The sequence below is a fragment of the Bombina bombina genome, chromosome 1 (genome assembly GCF_027579735.1).
Source record: "Bombina bombina isolate aBomBom1 chromosome 1, aBomBom1.pri, whole genome shotgun sequence".
Classification (NCBI taxonomy): Eukaryota; Metazoa; Chordata; class Amphibia; order Anura; family Bombinatoridae; genus Bombina; species Bombina bombina.
Genome location: NC_069499.1, coordinates 1,348,544,262 through 1,348,558,760, shown reverse-complemented (window position 1 = coordinate 1,348,558,760; position 14,499 = coordinate 1,348,544,262).

The following is a 14,499-nucleotide window of genomic DNA, read 5'->3' as shown; positions in this document are numbered from 1 at the left end:
TCAAGGTCTCAGAGAGTCTGGCTGTGCCGACATAAAAGTCGGAGTTGGGTGAAAAATCTTATAGAGGCAGTAGATGCCAAATGATTTAGATTGCAGTTCCAGCTTGCATATCTTATATACTCTCAATTAAGTTCAGTGCTTGGGCTCATTAATTACCTATATTACAATTGAGAATAATGAATCTGCACTCATGAAGAATAATATCGGAAAATGTGCAGATTGTGTAACTGACTCCTCCTGCTGTTAATATTCTGTGTAGAACTAATAGAGATTTGATGACAATAGTTGTAATTACATACTTGCCTAGAGTTTTTTATTACCTTTAATATGCCCTACGATATTGTGTGCTACACTAATAATTGTTTCTGTTCTTTATTGTGTATTTACTACAGTGAGTTATTTACTCTTCATGTATGGACTGCTTCTCTCATATTCTGGCTGCACGCTGCATCCATTCTTATTGACTAATGTGTGAATCTATGTTGTGAAGAAATGTTTTAAGTGTTTCTTGTGTTTTTAAGTTAGATCCTGGCGTTATATACATGTTCAGCAGGGGATGATGCCTTTGATGGTGCATTATTAATTTGAATCAACTCTCATTATACATAACTGTGAATCTGACTTAGGTGGTATCTCTATATATAGCTTTAGATTATGTTTATCTACTACATTGTTATCCTATTTTTTTTAGTGAAGTTAGATTATATCAGTTACAACATAACTTTCAAACATCCCTTAAATACCCACTGTTGTGGATACTGATATTTACATGGACTTCGCTGTGTTTAGTCTATATATATTTATATGTTTAAAGTTTGACTTCATAGATGTTTATCTATCTATTACAAAGGTTGGCTGATGAGAGGGAATATAATACTAGTATCCCCTCCACTTCCCCGCCTCCCCCCCCCCCTCAATGCGGTAAGGGATGGACTACCTATCCTCCGCATTACTTTATTGGCAGAGTTTTGTAGTCTTTGCCCAGTCTGCTGAGCCCTACTAAAGCTTTCTCAGACCTGTTTGTGAGAGTTCCTGTGTATTACCTGGCTGCCTGACGTCCTTCCTGGTTCCTGATCCCTGGCTTGTTCCTGACTCTGCTGTTTTCCTTGTTTCTGATTCCTGGCACCCTGACATTATGCAAAGGCCATGAATCCTGATGGTGCTAATAATCCACCTTTACCTGTCATCATTTCCAGGATGAATGAACAGGATCATCGCTTGGGTCAATTTGCACTAGCCCTGCAAACCCTGCTGACTCGCACTGCACATTTGGACCAAAGTGTCCCCCAAGTTATGGCTGCTCCTGTTTCCGCTGCTGCACCTAGTCCTACCAGGAGCATGTCCGGTTCTGCACCTCTACCTCAGCGATATGGAGGCGATCCTATTCAGTGCAGAGGGTTTTTGAACCAGGTGGGCATTTACTTTGAGATGTTACCTCAGGCGTTTCCCTCTGACAGATCTAAGGTGGGATTTCTCATCTCGTTACTCTCTGACACTGCTCTTGCCTGGGCAAATCCCTTGTGGGAGACTAGTAAACCTGTGATTTCAAATTACCCTGAATTTGTGGCCTCCTTTCGAAGGGTATTTGATGTTCCAGCTCGCTCCTCCTCTGCTGCTAAACGACTCATGTCCATTCAGCAAGGTACAAGATCTGTTGCTCAGTATGCTAATGAGTTTTGTATGCTTGCCGCAGAGGTAGGTTGGAACAATGAAGCCCTTGTTGCCGCCTTCTTTCATGGGCTCTCTGATGCGACTAAAGACGAAGTTGCTGCCAGAGATTTACCAGAGGATCTTGAGGCATTGGTGCCTTTTTTTATCCTAATTGACATCAGACTCAGAGAGAGGCCCTCTTTCAAGGAGCGCTTGCGGAAGACTCCTGTTCCTTTGTCTCCTACGTGTTCGTTCCCACCCATGCCTCCCTCTCCTCCCATGCCTCCTGGTCCCGAGTCACCAGGTACTGCTGAGCCGATGCAGCTGGGATTCATGCATCTCTCCACGGCGGAGAGGGCCTATAGGAGGAGGGAGGGGCTCTGCCTCTATTGTGGGTTACATGGTCACCTTTTGAAGTCCTGTCCTACACGGCCGGGAAACGCTCACACCTAAGGTCCTGTTGGGGGCAGACCTTGGGTAGTTTTTCCTCGTCCCCGGAACCGCTTAAGGAGAAACCTTTGGTCACGGTTGTCCTTTCCTGGGTGGACTCCTCCATAGTCACTCAGGCTCTTGAAGAAGAATAAAAAGAGGGCGCCACAATAGCGTGATATCGTCTGGAATGCAGGTACAGATAAAAGTAGGTATTATGCTTACCAGATGGTGTGGCACTGTACTGTGACCAGTGCAAGAGAGCAGGCTAGCACTTAACAGTGGCTAGTACACTGTAGGAGCCAGGCTCCAAAGGCACTTGTTCTAGTTGCAACTTGGTATTTATCTCCTGTTGTCTGGACTTCAGGTGTTGCAAAGGAGTAATCTTATGTGTGTTGTTCAGTGGGTATATATGAACCACAACACAGACAACTTCAAATAAAAATGACTTTTAATATTTTATGACGCGTTTCTCAACCTACAACCCCTGTAGGTTGAGAAACGCGTCATAAAATATTAAAAGTAATTTTTATTTGAAGTTGTCTGTGTTGTGGTTCATATATACCCACTGAACAACACACATAAGATTACTCCTTTGCAACACCTGAAGTCCAGACAACAGGAGATAAATACCAAGTTGCAACTAGAACAAGTGCCTTTGGAGCCTGGCTCCTACAGTGTACTAGCCACTGTTAAGTGCTAGCCTGCTCTCTTGCACTGGTCACAGTACAGTGCCACACCATCTGGTAAGCATAATACCTACTTTTATCTGTACCTGCATTCCAGACGATATCACGCTATTGTGGCGCCCTCTTTCTATTCTTCTTCAACAGTTGTTCCATACTCTCTGGGATCAAGAGGAGCAGCCTGATTCATCATCTCTTTCAAGAGGACATCTCTATTCCCTATTTACCACCAGTATATGGACAGTAAACAGGACTAATACGGTAGACCTGATCTACTATATCAAAAGTATAATATTTGGTTTTAAATTGTATATTATTTTTCTTTCCAAACACCAGCGCTCTTTTATATCCCTTTATTGGGATATTTTCACTCAGGCTCTTGTTGACTCCAGTGCTGCGGGCTATTTCATTGACAGTGCTTTTGTATCAAAGCACTCCATTCCTGTTTTGCCTCAGTCCGTACCGCTTGCTATTGAGGCCATTGATGGCAGGGCCCTTCAGCCCGCACTCGTTACTCACGAAACTGCTCCATTGTCCATGGCTGTTGGGGCTCTCCATTTTGAAACCCTCCAGTTTCAGGTGATAAACTCTGCGCATTTTCCAGTTGTTCTGGGTTATCCCTGGCTCCAAAAGCACAATCCCAGTCTCAACTGGTGCAAGTCCGAAATTTTGTCGTGGTCCCCGCAATGTATTTCCACTTGTCTTCGGAAACCAGTTAAAGTCTTGTGCACTTCTTCGGTATCTCAATTGCCAGAGGAGTACCGAGAATTCCTAGAAGTGTTTGACAAGGTGCGTGCCGGTACGTTGCCTCCTCACCGGTTTTACGATTGTGCCATAGACCTGCAAAATCAACATCCGCAAATCCTGCTCTCCTGCAGAGGCTGGCTTCTTCTTTGTGAAGACAAAGGGTGGCAAGTTAAGACCATGTATCAATTATAGGGGTCTTAATCGTCTTACCATTAAGAATGCTTACCCGATTCCGCTTATTACGGAACTCTTTGACCACCTCAAGGGAGCTACGGTCTTTACTAAACCTGATTTGAGAGGAGCGTACAATCTCGTTAGGATTAAGGAGGGCCACGAATGGAAAACAGCATTTAACACCAGGAGCGGGCATTATGAGTATCTTGTAATGCCCTTTGGCCTATGTAATGCTCCTACTGTTTTTCAGGAATTTATTAATGATGTCCTATGAGATATGTTGCAACAGTGCGTTGTGGTGTACTTAGACGACATCCTCATGTCGTCTAAGGCTCATCGTTCTGATGTTACACGGGTTCTTCAGAGACTACGTGAGAAAGGCCTGTTTTGTAAGCTCGAGAAATGTTCCACCAGACTCAAGTAGCCTTCCTAGGTTATGTTATCTCCATTGCAGTGTTCTCCATGGATCCTGACAAGTTATCTGCAGTTCTGCAGTGGCCTCGCCCAGTTGGTCTTCAGTCTATTCAATGTTTTTTGGGGTTCGCCAATTACTATAGAAAGTTTATTAAAAACTTTTCTTCCTTGGTCAAACCTATCACAGACATGACCCGTAAAGAGAATGATCCACTCCATTGGTTACCTACTGCCATTAAGGCCTTTGATAGTCTTATTCCAGTTATGGCTCATCCTAACCCTGTCCTGCCTTTCGTTCTTGAGGTCGATGCATGACTGGAGTAGGTGCCCTCTTGTCTCAACGTCCTACGCCTGATGGTTCCGTGCATCCGTGTGGTTTCTTCTCTAAGAAATTGTCTCCAGTGGAGTGCAATTATGAAATTGGCGACAGGGAATTACTGGCCATAATTTTGGAACTTAAGGAATGGAGGCATCTTCTCGAGGGTACTAGCGTGCCAGTGCTCATTCTTACTGACCACAAGATTTTAACTTATCTATCTGAAGCAAAACCTTTGTTGCCCTGACAGGCCAGATGGGCGTTATTTTTGTCTCGGTTTAATTATGTGGTCTCCTACCTGCCTGGTAGCAAGAATGTTAGGGCTGATGCCCTCTCTCGACAATTTTCGCCTCTGTCCAAGGAGGAGTCTGTACCTACTCCTGTTATACCTCCTGACCATATTTTGGCTACCATATGTACTAATTTGACTTCTCCCTTGGGGGAGGAGATCCTGGCTGCACAAACCAATGCACCTCCTCAGAAACCTAGTGGTAAGTGTTTTGTTCCTGAGAATCTTCTAACTAAACTTTTGCACACTTACCACTATCCTAAAGCCGCAGGTCACCCAGTCAAGAACCAAATGATTTGGTCTGTCACTCAACAATTCTGGTGGCCAGGTCTTCATTCTGATGTTGCTGCGTATGTAGCCTCCTGCTCAGTTTGTGCACAGAATAAGACACCTCGACGTCTTCCTGTGGGTCTTCTTCAACCTATTGCTAATGGTGAGTGTCCTTGGACACATCTTTCCATGGACTTCATTGTCGAGCTCCCTGTTTCCAATGGCAATACTGTTATCCTTATGGTGGTTGACCGTTTTTCTAAAATGTCACATTGCATTCCCTTGATGAAGCTGCCTACCGCTCAGGAGCTTGCTTCAATTTTTGCCCGGGAGGTCTTCCGTTTACATGGGTTACCCAAGGAGATAGTGTCGGACCGGGGTAGCCAGTTTGTCTACAGATTTTGGCGTTCCTTTTGTGCTCAAATGGGGATCCAGCTTTCCTTCTCCTCAGCATATCACCCTCAATCCAATGGGGCTGTGGAACGGTCTAATCAAGCTCTGGAACAGTTCCTCCGTTGCTATGTCTCAGATCACCACAATAATTGATCTGAACTGTTACCTTGGGCAGAGTTTGCTCGTAATAGTGCTATTAATGCTTCCCCGTTCATGGCGAATTATGGGTTTCAACCATCCTTGTTGCCCGATTCATTCATGTCTCAGGGTATTCCGGCTTTGGAGGAGCATCTCCGGCAACTCCGTTCCACGTGGGTGCAGATTCAGGATTGCCTTCATTGTTCTATGAAGTGCCAAAAGTTCCAGGCTGATCGTAGGTGTCTGCCTGCACCTTCCTACCAGGTTGGTGAGAGAGTTTGGCTGTCCTCCCGCAACTTGAACCTTCGTATGCCTTCCAATAAATTGGCTCCCCGTTATGTTGGTTCTTTTCGAATACTCCGACGGGTTAATCCTGTGGCCTATGCTCTTGACCTTCCTCCTGCTATGAGCATCTCCAATGTTTTTCATGTCTCCCTCTTGAAACCATTGGTTTGTAATCGGTTTACCACTGTGTTTTCTCGTCCCCGTCCTATCTTTGTTGACAACCATGAGGAGTATGAGGTCAGCAGCATTATTGACTCTCGTATGTCCATGGGACGTGTACAGCATTTGGTTCACTAGAGGGGCTACGGTCTGGAGGAGCGTTCTTGGGTTCCCTCCTCTGATGTTCATGCTCCCGCCATCCTCCATGCCTTCCATGCCCGTTTCCCCAATAAGCCTTTTTTCCTCCCGTGGGGGAGGGGTCATTGAGGGGAGGGTACTGTCAGGGTTTTTTCCCTGTTGTGTTTGCTATGTGCTGCTGGCAGCCATTTTACTCACCTCTCTTCCTGACTATGGTGCATTGTGGGGGATGCTGCTCACTTCCTGCACTTCCTTTTATGGCCAGACTGGTGTGCATCATCCATGTGAGACAGGATGCAGTCTCAGAATTGAGATGTCATCACTTATTATTTAAAGGGCCTCTGTTCAGTATGCTTTGCCTTTGCGTTGTCTCAGACCTGTTTGTGAGAGTTCCTGTCTATTACCTGGCTGCCTGACGTCCTTCCTGCTCCATGGCTTGTTCCTGACTCTGCTGTTTTCCTTGTTTCTGATTCCTGGCACCCTGACACTCTTCAGGCCCTTAACATCAAGAAAGGTTATAGTGTCTACATTTATGTTCCTTACTATCTATACATTTAGGATGTCTATTCTATTCTGTTAAGCGTCACTTGACTATGGGCGTATGCCTATGATTGATAGTTCTTTCAGAGTAAATTCCATTGCAGAAAGCTTATTGATATTATCCTACTGTATTTATTCTGATAACTAAACTTTGTGAGGACGTAGCCCTTTATTCAGTTTACCTTACACAATGATTACTGACGCTATTTAAATATGTGCTTGATGTCATAAATGTACTTTTGAGTATGAGGACCCACCAGGGTACCTAGATGTCTTTGATGACACAACAATCTTGTAAAATTTAAAATGAAGAACAGAAAAGTCTGGCTGTTCAGATTATTCTTTACTGTATTACTGTGATGCTTATTCCTGGAATACAATCTGTATCTTCACTTGCCATATATGTATTACTGTGTTATATTTCTTCAATAAAAAGAAAAATTAAAAAAAAAATGTATTTTCTTTCTTTTTTCTTTTTTTTCACAGGGGGATCACGTGCGGCTGTGCACATATTGAGGAGCCCCCACTGCATATACGTATGCATATGGTTATTCTCTTCCACATATGCTGATTTATATAAAGCAGTATAGCATTGTTGCTATAATCATCTGGTGAGCCTATCTAGATATGCTGTTCATCCAAGCATATGAGTTGAATAAATTAAATGCTATAATAGACGTAAATGAGATGTGTTTACAATTGGCTACTGTTTGTGAATAATGAAATCCTAATAAATATTTTTTCTGTCCGTTTAAATATGATTTAATTTTGGAAACTGATTTCGTATTGGTGATTATAGAATTGATGGTGATTTATAGTTGATGTAATGTAATTTCATAAAAGAATTTGATGTTGTAGTGATGTTCACACAAGTAAAACCCATAACTCCAGTGGGAAATAGTAATTTCTTGATTTATTTGTCATAGCGGGACCAACGCAAGAATTAATGAATTAGTGCCACAATTCTAACGCTGATATTATTCTAATGCTGATATTACGAGTACGATATTAAAGTCTAAAAATTTTGCATGCATTAGGGAAATCTTCCGGTCGCGTGCACGAGCAAGAAATTTCAAGAGAAATAAAATCCAACACTTGTGTTGAGCGTAAAGTTGTTTGTATGTATGGATTTGTGTATATATGTGATAATATTTGAAGTTAGATGTAGCTAGATGAGTGTATGTTCATGTATGTCTATGTAAGTCATGTAAAATGGGTTTGTTTGCATTTTTTTAAACACCCGAGATCTCGTTATATTTTGACATGAACATTTTTAATTTAAAAATGAAATATTGTACAGTGTTTGTATGAGTGTAAGTGTACTTTGTGTAATGTTTTTGAGGTGATTCATGAATGTTTTTGTTATTGGTATATCATTAACTACTGGGTCTGGGTGAGCATTATGGATTTGAGCGTAAATGTGGATATTTGTGGTGCAATGGAAACTTGTAATAGCAGCGTTAGGGAAAATGAAGTGTTATGGCCCATAATGATGATATTTGAGTCATAACGCCAAACTCGTAATCTAGCTGAAATTGTATTATAACCCTGGTATATACTGACAACATTAATAAGAAATATATATACAATTAAATTTATATAATAACAATAAAAGTGAAAACTTTAGTATTATATTTTATAAAATATAATATAAAGTATAATATAATATAGACTTCCCACAGCTGGGATCAAACCGGTGGCTGTAAGGTGAAAGGCAGAATAAAAATTCACTGAGCCACCAACAAAAATAAATATATATAAAAATACATACACAGTACCATCCAATAATATTGGAACCCTTGGTAAATATGAGCAAAGAAGGCTATGAAACATTGGGGCATATTTATCAAGCTGGGTATGGAGCTTGAAGCCCTGTGTTTCTGGCGAGCCTTCAGGCTCTCAAGAAAAACCAAGTTATGAAGCAGCAGTCTAAAGACTGGTGCTCCATAACCTGTCCACCTGCTCTGAGGCCGCGGACAGCACTCAACCCGATCAGATATGATCGGGTTGATTGACACCCCCTGCTAGCGGATGATTGGCCGCGAATCTGCAGGGGGCGGCATTGCACCAGCAGTTCACCAGAACTGCTTGTGCAATGCTGAATGCGGAGAGCGTATGCTGTCGGCATTCAGCGATGTCTGTTGGACATGATCCGCTGATCGGATCATGTCGAACAGACATTTGATAAATAGGTCCCATTGTATTTATTGTTTAATCTTTTGATCTTTTGTTCAAAAATACACAAAAATACTCTGCTCTAATGGATATCATACAATTGCAAACACAACAGGTTTATAAAAAAAATCTTTGTTAAATATATGTGTACCCCTATGAATATTAGAAAAATATATTTGAAGTATATTCTCAGTGATATTTTACATTTTTTAGTACACCTGGGTGACTAGGAACAAAAAAATGGTTAAACCATGACTTCCTATTTCACAGGGGAATAAATATGAGGTAACACATAGGCCAAATTCCCTTAGTCATTCATCACCTTTTGTGCGGAAAAAGGTTGTTGAGCTTCACAAAATGGGAAGCGGCTATAAGAAAGAGCAAAAGCATTGAAAGAACTCATTTCCATCTTCAGGGCAATAATTAAAAAGTTCCAGTCAACTTGAAATGTTATGAATTAACTTGGAAGAGGATGTGTGTCTTTATTGTCTCCACGCACTGTGAAGAGGATGGTTTGAGAGGCCAAAATATCTCCAAGGATCACAGCTCGAGAATTGCAGAAGTTAGTTGAGTCTTGGGGTCAGAAAGTCTCGAAAACTACAATCCGACATCACCTACATCACCACAAGTTGTTTGGAAGAGTTTCAATAAAAAAGCATCTACTCTCATCCAACAACAAACTCAAGGGCCTTCAGTTTGCCAGACACTATTGGAACGTCAAATGGGGTTCTATGGTCAGATGAAACCAAAAAAGAGGTTTTTGGCAATAAACACCAGAGGTGGGTTTGGCACAAACAGAGAGATAGCCATATGGAAAAGTACCTCATACCCACGGTTAGATATGGTAGTGGCTCTTTAATGTTTGTGAGCTGTTTTCTGCCAGAGGACCTGGACATTTTGTTAAAATACATGACATCATGGACTCTATCAAACATCAATGGATATTAAATGTAAACCTGACTGCCTCTGCCAGAAAGTTCAAAATCAACAAAAAAATGGTTCACTGACCACAAAATCAAGGCCATCCCTGTCTTGGCCATCTCATTCCCTTGACTTGAACCCCATAGAAAACCTGTGGGGTGAACTGAAGAGGAGAGTTCACCAGCACTGACATATAAAGTTTAAGAATCTGGAGAGATTCTGTATAGAGGAATATTCTCAGATCCCTTGTCATGTATTCTCCAACCTTATCAGGCATTATAGGAGAAGGCTCAGAGCTGTTATCTTGGCAAAGGACGGTAAAAGGTTGCCAATAGTTGTGGCACATATATATTTAACAAAGATTTTTTGGGGGGTAAACCTGTCTTGTGTTTGCAATTGTTTGATATCCATGAGAGTATTGTTGTGTACTTTTTGAACAAAAGATCAAAAGGTTAAACAATAAAGACAAATTTTCACAGCCTTCTTTGCTTTATTTACCAAGGGTGCCAATATTAGTGGAGGGCACTGTATATCAGAGATATTCCGGATTTGGTTCCAGACTACCACAAAAAAGCAAATATAACAATAAATTGAGTCATACTTATTTTTTGGTTTCCCAGTGAATATAAAAGTTATATTTTCACTATACTGTAGTCTATTAAAGGGACATTCCGGTCAAAATTGAAATGCACATTGATGAATTACATCTTTAAATAGAAACATATTTGCAATATACATGTATTGGCAAAAATGCTTCTAGTAAAAATTATCACTGTTATAGTGTTCGTATTTTTCTCTGCATGTGCATGTGAAATATAGCTAGATATTCTCAGTGTACCAGCAGTTTTAATACTTCAGAAGCTCAAAGCACCAGTGGGGCTTGTATCATGTCAGCAATTAACAAATTGAGTCATTGTCAGATAGTACAAGCACTTTAGACACTCTAAGCAAGCTTACAAAGCCGTTAAGAGGGCGGGAAAATGGCAAGGAGGCAGAAAAAAGAGATGACGCCACAAGATGGCGGAGGAGAGTGCAAAACTGTCAGACTTTAGAGAAGTAGACAGCACAATGGAAGGAAGAAACGAGCGGCGGATAAAATCCTAGCTACTTGCAAAGCAGGTAAAGGAAAGAAAGTGGGGTGGTAGGAATATAGATAGAAAGGGGAACAATAAAACAGATATGAAATAAAATTTAAATTACAAATTAAATTAAATAAATAGATAAAAAAGTATGTACAGTATATGGCAATGAAAATAAAGGAAAAAGGGGAAAAAAAACAATGATAAAGAAAAAATAGAAAATTAGAAAAAGTATTGAGTTTATTTTGTATATGATGGAAAAATAAACACTAAACTTATCTTCAGTGAGCAGCAAAAGGAAGAAGAGGTTGGGGAGCATATTGGACAGTATATAGACACTATGGGGCATATTTAACAAAGCGTCAATCTCAGTGCATTCGTCGGCATCAATACACTCGCAATACATTGCCAGACATCGCTGACGCGGACCACATACGATTCCCTTATTTATAAAATAAAACGTCAAAAACACACGCGTCAAGTACGGAGCGATGAGCATCGGATTGTTGTTAACTAACAGTCATCGATGACGCGGTTATTCAGGTTTTTCCCAACTTTATGCCATTTCATTACTGTCCATGAACAAGCACATTTCTCTAAAGCTAATCTATTATTTTTCATCTGTTAAGAACTAGATAGATTTATACCTCAACAAACAATATCTCATAGAAAGTTATTTTTATATTTATTTGTTATATGATACTTTCACATAAATTAATGTGTATTTGTATTTCTAGAAGTCATGATATGCTTTTATCTCATGTTTTTTTTTTAAATGATTATTAATGCTAGAATGTGTACATATTTCTTTGCACATACTTGTATAACACGTATATATATATATATATATATATATATATATGTGTGTGTGTGTGTGTGTGTGTGTTTGTATATCAGAAATCTTTTGCAAACATATTTACATGTCCCTAAGTTCCTTTTTTGTTCTAAACAATGTTGTCTGTCATATCTCTGTGTTTATTTATACCACTATATGTATATAGTGTAAATGTATTATTATTCTGAGCAGGAATAATTGCGAATATAGCATGTAATCTGGGTATCGTATGTATTTATTTGCAATTAATGGATATTTTAAGAGCTGGGTCAATTTTCTCTCTGTACCTGTGTAACCCCTCCTGATTGCAATCTAGTTTTTAAAACCACCCCTACACAGCTGTTATAAAATGGGCTGGCATATAAGATGACATTCAAGAGAAGGAAGAAATACACTGAAAATAGCATAAGAGCTGATGCCCTACCTTGCTAGTACCATCCCTTATCTTAACCTTAACATATATAACCTTAAATTAAACACGACACACAGAGCTGGGTTAAAGACCATATCATGGTCGCATTTATTTAACATATTTAAATAAATAACTCGACTTCAAGGAAGTCATAAATATATTGAACCAGAGCCGGCATTTGAGGACTAGCAAAATCTACCCCATACAGCCAGAAGTCAGGTCACAAATTTTCGAAGTGCAGGGGGAGCCCAAAACTGGCTCCGCCCCATTCTGTCATGAGTAACAGATGTGCTAAGGGATCTTCAGCTGGACCTGGGGGCGTCACCCCGCCCATTAGCCCGACTGTCACCCCTGCAGACTCTGAACCCCAATTTAATTGTGGCCATAAAGGTCGCCTCTTGCCGACACCACCTCACATATGCGCAACTAAGTCACTTTTGAGGTCCGCCAAGAAGATCATTAGCCCTTCGTCTGACAAGTGCACCCAATCTGGGCGATAGAGTCTTTTCATGTCAGTTGATATCTGCTCATGGCGGACCACAAAACCTCCAGCGGCCATGATAGCTCTACCCAGCTCTCTGTTAACTTTCTTCCTAACCCTGTAAGCTGTTTTGGGCGTTGGGAAGTACCCCCATCTAAGTTGTGGGATGATGTTAGACCAACCTAATCTCACCCTGGGGAAAGTCATACAAATCCATCTGAAATCGGACATTAATCAGGTCCAATGCCAATGCCATTCCCAGGTCATTCCCCCCTATGTGGAGAAGGATAATGTGGGGCTGTCCCCACCTATGCTTCGAATCCTGAAGTAGGGGAGGCAAACCCTGCCACAGTAAGCCTCTTCATCCCAACCATCTTACTGAAGCTTGTGTGTTTGGGAGCCCCAGTTGTTGCCCCTCCTGGGTGAATATTGCTTTCAGGGCCACCCAATGGACATAGGAATGCCCCACGATCCAGACCCTCTTGGGGCCTCTGATAGAACCTAAAATAGATTTCAAACATTAATAAAGCATGTAACCATTCACCAGCCCCAAACCTCAAATGTTATCCTCTGCCCACCCCCGTGTCCTCAATCACTTGTAGTGGGTTCGAACATACAATTTATATCCCCATCTCCCCAACCTCCTTATAGATTCTGCCTGCCAACCTAGGGCTGCTGCACTGGTGGCTACTACAATTCTAAATGAATGGGGTGTAATTTTATAGTCACTAAGGTTTGCCTTGACTACCATCTTTCACTGCACCGCTGTGAATTGGAACTGAGACAAGTTTGAACCATCCTCGTGTACTAAGAACTGTTTGCCCGTATGCGTGCACATGTCCATAAAAACCTGGGCAATGCGAACCGGACATATACCTGAATCCAATACGGGAACTCCTGGTCCATTTTGGACCTAGGGATAAAGAGCAGAACGCTGTTCTCAGACCACCTGATGTGACCTGCCTGTATCCCTTTCCCTACTGCGTTTTTTGACGGAGTCACCAGCTCTCCTGGATGGAGAGCACTGTAAAAAGTGAACGCAAATGCGCAACTGAATAAAGCCTTCTCTTATGGTCCCGCACTACGCAAAGTGATCAGTTTGCGAGCATCAGGTGATTTATGCTCTAGCCTTCCCCAACCTTTCAGGATCTGCCTAACTAGGAACCCTTTCGTTATGTTGGGATATTCCAGCAAGTTGCTGAAAAAGGATATCGCTGCCAGTTTGCTTTGATCTCTCAGCCTCACCAACCATTCTAAAAACACTCTCTGATTAACCTCAGATGCATGAACCTCCTGATCAGTGCAGAATCTGTTCCACTCCAGGCAGTGTTGAATGTATGCCTGCAATGTCACTGGGGCTAGCGACGCGCAGACTAGCTGCTGAATTGAAGACCAACTGCCAAAGACAAGGGGACAAGGTAACCCGTGTGCTCGTACTTGAGGAGCCAGGCAAGAAACATATCCCATTGAAATCTAGATAATGCATCCGCGAGGGTGTTATTCACCCCTGGGATGTGCCTGGCCTCGAATTGTATGTTGAATTGCAAACACCTATCTTGATAAAGGCCTAGAGGGGCCGAAACGCGTAGACCTTGTACTGGTAAGCCTGATTTTATTGGAGCCAATATTTGTAAACCTGCTACACATTGTTTGCATTTCTTTCTCTTCACAGGTATTTTTTAGTTTATTGTATACACATTTTAGCCATTTTTTTCATATTTTTCATCATGGGTTCTTCTTCTGTCCTGTGAATTGACCTTTCCACATTGGAAGAAAACAGAAAAAAGGTTTCAACACATTATTTCACAATTTGGATTACATTTTTCTTTTTTCCTTTTTTTCACCAGCAATTTTTCTTTTTGCACCAGCATTCTTCACCTTTGGGCAACATTCCCGTATATCCACATTTTTTTGGACTACACATTTGATTTAAACATTATTTGGATTGTTATTTTGGGATACATTTTT